This window comes from Ochotona curzoniae, unplaced genomic scaffold (assembly GCF_017591425.1).
Source record: "Ochotona curzoniae isolate NIBS_2020 unplaced genomic scaffold, NIBS_Ocur_1.0 contig_1482, whole genome shotgun sequence".
Taxonomy (NCBI): domain Eukaryota; kingdom Metazoa; phylum Chordata; class Mammalia; order Lagomorpha; family Ochotonidae; genus Ochotona; species Ochotona curzoniae.
Genome location: NW_024465100.1, coordinates 1420934 through 1427921, shown reverse-complemented (window position 1 = coordinate 1427921; position 6988 = coordinate 1420934).

The window sequence follows — 6988 nt, the reverse complement described above, 5'->3', positions numbered from 1 at the left end:
TATGAGAACATGGATGAGGCTGGGGACAAGGGAAGTGGTTCTGTGACAGTAGAAGAACAGCACATGGGCTGGTGCAAGTCAGAAAAGAACTGCAGTCTAAAAAGCAACTGGAGACTTAGTAGCAGCAAAGAACAGGTGCTAAGAAGCTAGAGGAAGACAGGCACCTTAAAGGCGTTGACACTGATGGACTTCCGGAAAGTGTTCTGCTAAACGAAGCGGCAGAGAATAAATTGGAGGAAAACAAGACTGCAGAGAAGAAGAGCAGTTTCTAGAAGGAGGACATGGTGGGTTAAGTTACTCAGACTTTGTCTCTCAGATGCCACGTGCATACACTCCGACTTGTCACCTGTTTTCTCCATCTGACAAGAAAGAAAATCCAGGTCCTGTTTAGTTTGCGTTTATTGTGCATTTTTAAAGGACTTATTTAGAGATTTTCTATCTGTTGATTCACTCACCAAATGGTTACAATGATCAGAGCTGGGGTGATTCAAAGCCAGGTCCCAAGAATATCTTCCAGGTTTCCCACATGAGTACAGGGATCCAAGGACATTCTCATGGGCATATTAACAGGAACTGGATCAGAAGCAGACATGTCAGAACTTGAGCCAGTGTCCCGTGGGATTTCTGCACTGCCGACAAAGGCTTAACCTACTATGTCACAATGCCAATCCCCCCCATAACAAGCTTTTCTTACAAAATATATCACATGTGTAAAGAACTGAAGAGGGGAACTGATGGACTCCAAATAAAGATACGGAAGTGGAAGCACCATTTACCTAACTTCATCAGTTCAGAAAATAGATGCTGAAATAGTACATAGTACCCCACAAAAATGTAGACGCATTTAGCCCTGTGGCACCATCATAAGGAAGTACTTCTCCACCCTGATGCCAGGATGCATGGCAAAGGCTGCCCAGCAGGAGGCGCTGCTTCCCCAACCTCTGGCAGTGGCAGAACTGGATGAGTCCGCTCAGGCTCCCAGCTCATCTGCAGTAGAGGGCGACTTTACTAGAATGAGGCTGGACTCCCTGCCTTAGCCCTGGGAAGGGAGACTGCAGTCACTGAGGAAAGTCAGTAGAATGGAACATTGATTGCTTTGAAAAGCAGAATGACAGAGAAACATAGAGAGAGGAATCTTTCATTAGTTGCTTCACTCCCCAAATGGTCTCAATAGCTTGATCTGGCCCTATCCAAAGCCCTGAGTGAGGAACTCCACGTGGGACTCCTACATGAGTGGCAGGGACCCAAACGCTTGGGACATCTTCCACTGAGAGCTGCATCAAATGCACAGCAACTGGCTCTCAAACTTATGCTCCCATATAGAACACCAGCACTGCAAGTGCTAGCTTAACCTACTGTGCCATGACACTGGTTCCAATTTGGTAACATTTCAAGAGTAATGTGCAGCTGGTATTATAGCTCCATAGGCTATTTCTCGGCATCCCATATGGGTGACGGTTCAAGACCTGCTGGTTCACCTCCGATCCAGATCCCTGCTTATAGCCTGGGAAAGCAGCAAAGGATGGCCCAAGTGCTTGGGACCCTGCACCCACTTGGGAGACCTTGAAGAAGCTCCGGCTCCTGACTTCGGATTGGCCATTTGGAGAGTAAACTAGTGGACAGAAAATCTCTCCTTCTATTTGTAAATCTACATTCCAACTAAAGAAAAAAAAATAACTTGTGGGGCAGGCACTTTGCTCCATGGTTAAGATGGTGCTTGAAATATCTGGGATCCCACATCAGAGCACCTGATTCAAGCCCCATACCCTCCATTTCTTGTCTACTTCTTGCTAATTCTTGCTCTAGTGGCCACAGAGATGGCTCAACTACCTGGACTCCGGTGCTCATGTGGGAAACTAGGATGTAGTTCCTGGCTTCTGACTTCAGCCTAGGTCAGCCCTGGCTGTTGCAAACATTTGGGAGTGAGTCAGGGAATAGAACATGTTTTCGTTTTCTTTCTCCCATTCACTCGTTCACCTTTTCAATGATTGTAATCACCAGGGCGAAGACAGAAACGGTGCTCCTGTTTTCACCTCTGCATTGTCCAATTTTAGCAGGAATCTTGCTAAATCAGTTGAGCCACAACCCCTACCATCTGTATTTGATCACGTTCCATATCTAATCATTCATCATCCTCTAGCTAATACCTTGTCACACTCACCTGTCTTCGGCAAGAATCCCGTTAAAGTCAGTTTTTTTCCCCTTATATTCTTATGTTTTCTTACAGTCATTTTCTATGCAACAATCCCACCCTGATGCTTGGCTTTAATTCCCACTTTTGGGGGCTGACGTTGTGCTGTGATGTGCTAAGCCACTACATGGATGTTAATCTCTCATATCATTGTTCTGGTTCAAGTGCTGGCTTCCCAGCCTCCAGTCCAATTCCTGTAAATATTCCTGGGAAAGCAGAGGGTGACGGCACAGTGTCTGGGTTCTTGCCACCAGTGTGGGACTCAGATGGAGTTGCACATTCCTTGAGGACATTTGGGGAGTAAACCAGTAGATAGACCTTTTTTCTTGTTGCATTCAGAGTTAAGTCCAGCTTTCTCCCCTACTGACACACGTCCTGTTGCAATGACCCCTAAACTTAGCACAGTAGTCCCTCTTTGAATAAGCCTGCCTTTCTTGCCAACATCTTTAGCAGGTGTCAAAAATTACTCTTTTCTTTGATACCTGGCTACCATAAGGCACAATATGGAACAAGTCCCATGACTCAATTCTGTCTAGGAATAAAGACTGTATAAAGTGGCACACCCTTGGTGCTAAGTATGTCTTGGAACACCAAATTAAAGGAAGAAAAAGCTCAAAGTCAAGGTCAGCTACATGTCACTCTAAAATTTCATTTGAACTTTCCTCACTCATCTTACCTAATCAGTGGCCATTCTTAACATCAAATTCCCACTTGCTGATTCAAGGATCTCCTTGGTTTACTCTTTCCTGCAGAGATGGGAGAAGGAATCGGGTCCTAGGCAGAAAAGAGAATGTCCCTTTCAGAGTCCTTTTTCTCATAATCATCTCTCTCCTCACAACTGAATTCATTCTCTCTCTCTCTCTGTGTCTCTCTCTCTCCTTCCTGTCTCCTTAAACACCCACTTCAACAACTTCTCTTTGTAACTTTTAGAAGAAAACACATCTACAACATTGGTGCCTGAATCCTACTCCATCCTACTTTGCATATAAGTATTCCTACATTCATGAACTTATGTTCAGGTTTCATCATGACTCTAAATGGTCCTCTCATACAGCTCCATATTTTGAGCTGCTTCTTCCACTGTAAATATTGTAGAGGTGGAAATGCCCCTCACAAGAAGACAAGTGTCTTCTATTCACAAGATACCAAGTATTCATTCATGGTTTTATGTGACCCCAACGGAAGACCCAAAGATACAAGGAAGCTGTCTGAAGTTGTGGGTTTGATGAAGCAGGGACAGCCATAAAAACACTGTATTAGACACATAGGGTATGATATAATGGAATCAAACAGAGTGGGGAAAATTGAGCAAGGTCTGCCCATTCCACTTCTGCTTGGCTCCTTACATGTAGCATTTCTTCCCTGTGGGTATGGGGCAGAGTTCTTCTGGAATTAAGCTCTTAATTACTATATGGTCAAGTCTTACAAAGCAATAATTTTAATTTCGTATCTGGCTTAGAGAAAAGGGGTTCTGGTTTCAGTAAGCCATCTTGGAAAGGAGGAATTTCAATGTCTGCTGATTGCCTTGGAAGAGAATGAGGGGTGAAAAACAAGATGTTAGGAGAAGGTCAGGGAGAAACTTAATTCCTTCCCCATGGAGTGTCATTTTCTCAGCCCCAGCAATATAAGACTCTCTCCCTGTTCCCCTCCACACCCACCCCTACTCTCTTGAATTTATCTCTTTCTCTGGGTATTATTCCCGGGGAAATCATGCCAACTCATTGCAATCGCTTTACCTATAACCCCATCACCCCCATCATGTCTTCTTTGGCACTCTGCTGAGCACATCCAGGAGAGTTTGAATGCAAACATCCTTCCTGCACTTGCTCCCCAGGGTGCTTAGAAATTAACTTTCAGAGCTTCAAGGCTCTGGCCATACCATCTCTTCATTTGAATTCTACCTTACCATTACTATCTGCCTGCTCTTAGGTTCTCCATGCACCCCAGACTCATCCGAAACCATGGAAAGTAATAACACCCTCTGTCCAAAGTCATTATGAATGTTAAATAAGATAAACCAAATAAAGCATGCATGATGCTGGCTCATCTCCAGCTCTCAGGAGACTGAGTTATTATCTCCTACCTACTAAATTCTGCTTCGAGACAAGATTTTATTCTTAAAATCATAGCATGAATAATGCATTAAATATCTTGTCTACAATCTCTCTCCTCTCTCTCTCACACACACACACACACACTATCCCATCTTAATGCAAGTTGAATATCCTCTGTACAAATGCTTAAGACTAGAAGTTTTGGGATTCTGGCTTTTTAAAAAATTTCTAGAATATTTTTATGTCACAATGTAGTATCTTAAAGATGAGACATAAATACAAACACAAGATTAACTTATGTTTCATATATATTTTGTATACTTAGCCTGTGGGGGTTTTTTTTTATTTGTATCATTTAAAGACCTATTTTTATTGGAAGGGCAGATTTACAGAGAGGAGAGACAGAGAGAAAGATCTTCCATATACTGCTTCACTCCTCAAGTGGCAACAGTCAGAGTTGAGCTGATATGAACCCAGGGGCCAGGAGTTTCTTTCAAGTCTCCCAAACAGCTGCAGGGTCCTAAGGCTTTGGGCCATCTTCTACTGCTTTTCCAGGACATAAGCAGTGAGCTGCATGGGAAATGGAGCAGCCAGGACACAAACTGGTGCCTATATGGGATCCCAGTGCTTACAAGGTGAGGATTTAGTCACTGAACCACTGCATGGGCGCCTGAGCTTATACTTTCATTATAACCCATTACACGAGATCAGATGGGGAATTTTGCACATGTAGCAGCTCATTGTTGATCAAAAACTCTCTACTTTTGGAGCATTTCAGATTTGGGATTTTAAGCTTAAGGATGTTCAACCTGTATCTAATAAACTGCAAAGTACATCAAAACTTTCAGGTAAAGAAAAACAGCCAGTATTTTGTGCTTCAACAAGGCTCTAGAATTTGTATTTAATTCTTGGTAGCAGAATGAATTTGCCCCTTTGGGCTGGGGGAAAATCCAGCCTTGGGCCATGCACCTTGTGCTTTTAGCTGTTAGAGTTCCTGGAAGCTTTACAGCAGCACTAAGAACTGAGATCATTCCCAGCAGGGCAGATGAAGAAACAGTCTTGGAAGATGCAGACATCTGCAGAAAACACACCAGTCACATGGCAGGCATGGAACCAGCCCCATTTCCCAGTAGCTAGTTGAACCAACAAAATAGATGAGTAGGTCTAATGTCAATAGCAGTTTTGTTACTCATTCAACACTTATTGATTAACTCTTAGGCTTGGCTAATGAGCCAAAACTAGAGAAAAATAGATCTTTGACCTTGCAGAAGTCAAAACAGGACCTCCCAGAAATGGCCTTCTTTAGCATAGTTCATGTTAGTTATTCAAAAAAGGTGACTGCCTCTGCTACAAAGGAATGGTCCCCAAAGCAGACCTCCTGTAACACAGTTGTATGTATCTTCAGTGATAAACAGCAGATGTAGGCTGAAACTTTTCTGATATCCACCTCCCACCCCCACTTTCTGCATAAGAAAAATCTTTTCACCAAAGAGACTGGAGGTCTGATACCTGGCCCAGAGGGAGATGGCCATGAGCAGTCCAATGATGCTACCAGTGAGATGTGTGATTGTTCAGTGAACTTGGTTTACTGCAGTTCCTTTTTATTTTCCTCTTGTAACTTATGTCACTTCCTGCCCCCAGCAACCTCAAATCCCTCTCTCTTTCTGTAGTCAAAAATGCCACTTACTAGGGCAGGGGTTAAGCCATCACGTGGGAACCCTACATCCCATAGGTGTCTTAGATCCAGTCCCACTTCTACTTTCTGATCGAATTCCCTGCTAAAGCAGCTGGAAGTGGATGATGGCTCTGATGCTTGAGTTCTTGCCACCCATGTGAATGACCCTGATGGAGATTCTGGCTTCAGGCTTCTGAACTTCTGAAGGACCTGGCTCTGACATTGCAGACATTTGGGAAATAAACCAGTACATGTAAGACTCACGCTCATATGCTCTCTCTCTCTTTCTGTGTGTTCATGTGTGTGTGTATGTCTGTCTAACCCTGTTACTCTGCCTCTCAAAGCCATGAACAGAATTTTAAACAGAAATGTTACTTGAACTTCCAAGGTGGCCCTTTCTTTGAGTGTTGAATTTTCTTATCATTTCTCTGCCTGCAGTGAAAACTAAATTTGCACCTGTTACTGCACCTATTCTATTTATTTCACAAACTGTAATGGGCAAACCTTCAGAAGGAAAAGAGGACATTCCAGAATTCTCAGAAAACACAATGGGATTTGAAAGGATGTAGATCTTCCAGGGAAGCAGCAGGGTTCAGAAATGGGCTCAGCTTGGGGTGAAGATGATACCTTATATACCCATATTGAATTATCCTACTGTCACCCCCAAAGTGTGTACAATTATCAAGCACCAATGAAAAACTTTCGAAAAAAATCTACTTGGCATTGAGGGCAGGTAGCATTTGGTACAAGAGTTCAAACATTGCTCGGGATGCCTGTATCCTAGCAGGGTGTCAAGGTGCTAACCCCCACTCCATGACCGACCCCAGCTTCCTGCAAAGGCATGCCTTGGGAGGCAGCAGGCGACGGTGCCACCACCTGTAACCCTGCCTTCTGTGTGGGAGCCCTGAGGGCATCTGAGCTCCTGGTTCGGAGCCAGCCTAGCCTAGAACTTGAGCAATGAAGATGTCCTGGTTTATCTCCTTATCCCTCTGCCCCTCACCTTTCAGATAAATAAAAGCACATGAATCAGGTTTAAAAACCATTCAGGCAGAACATGAAAATCAATAA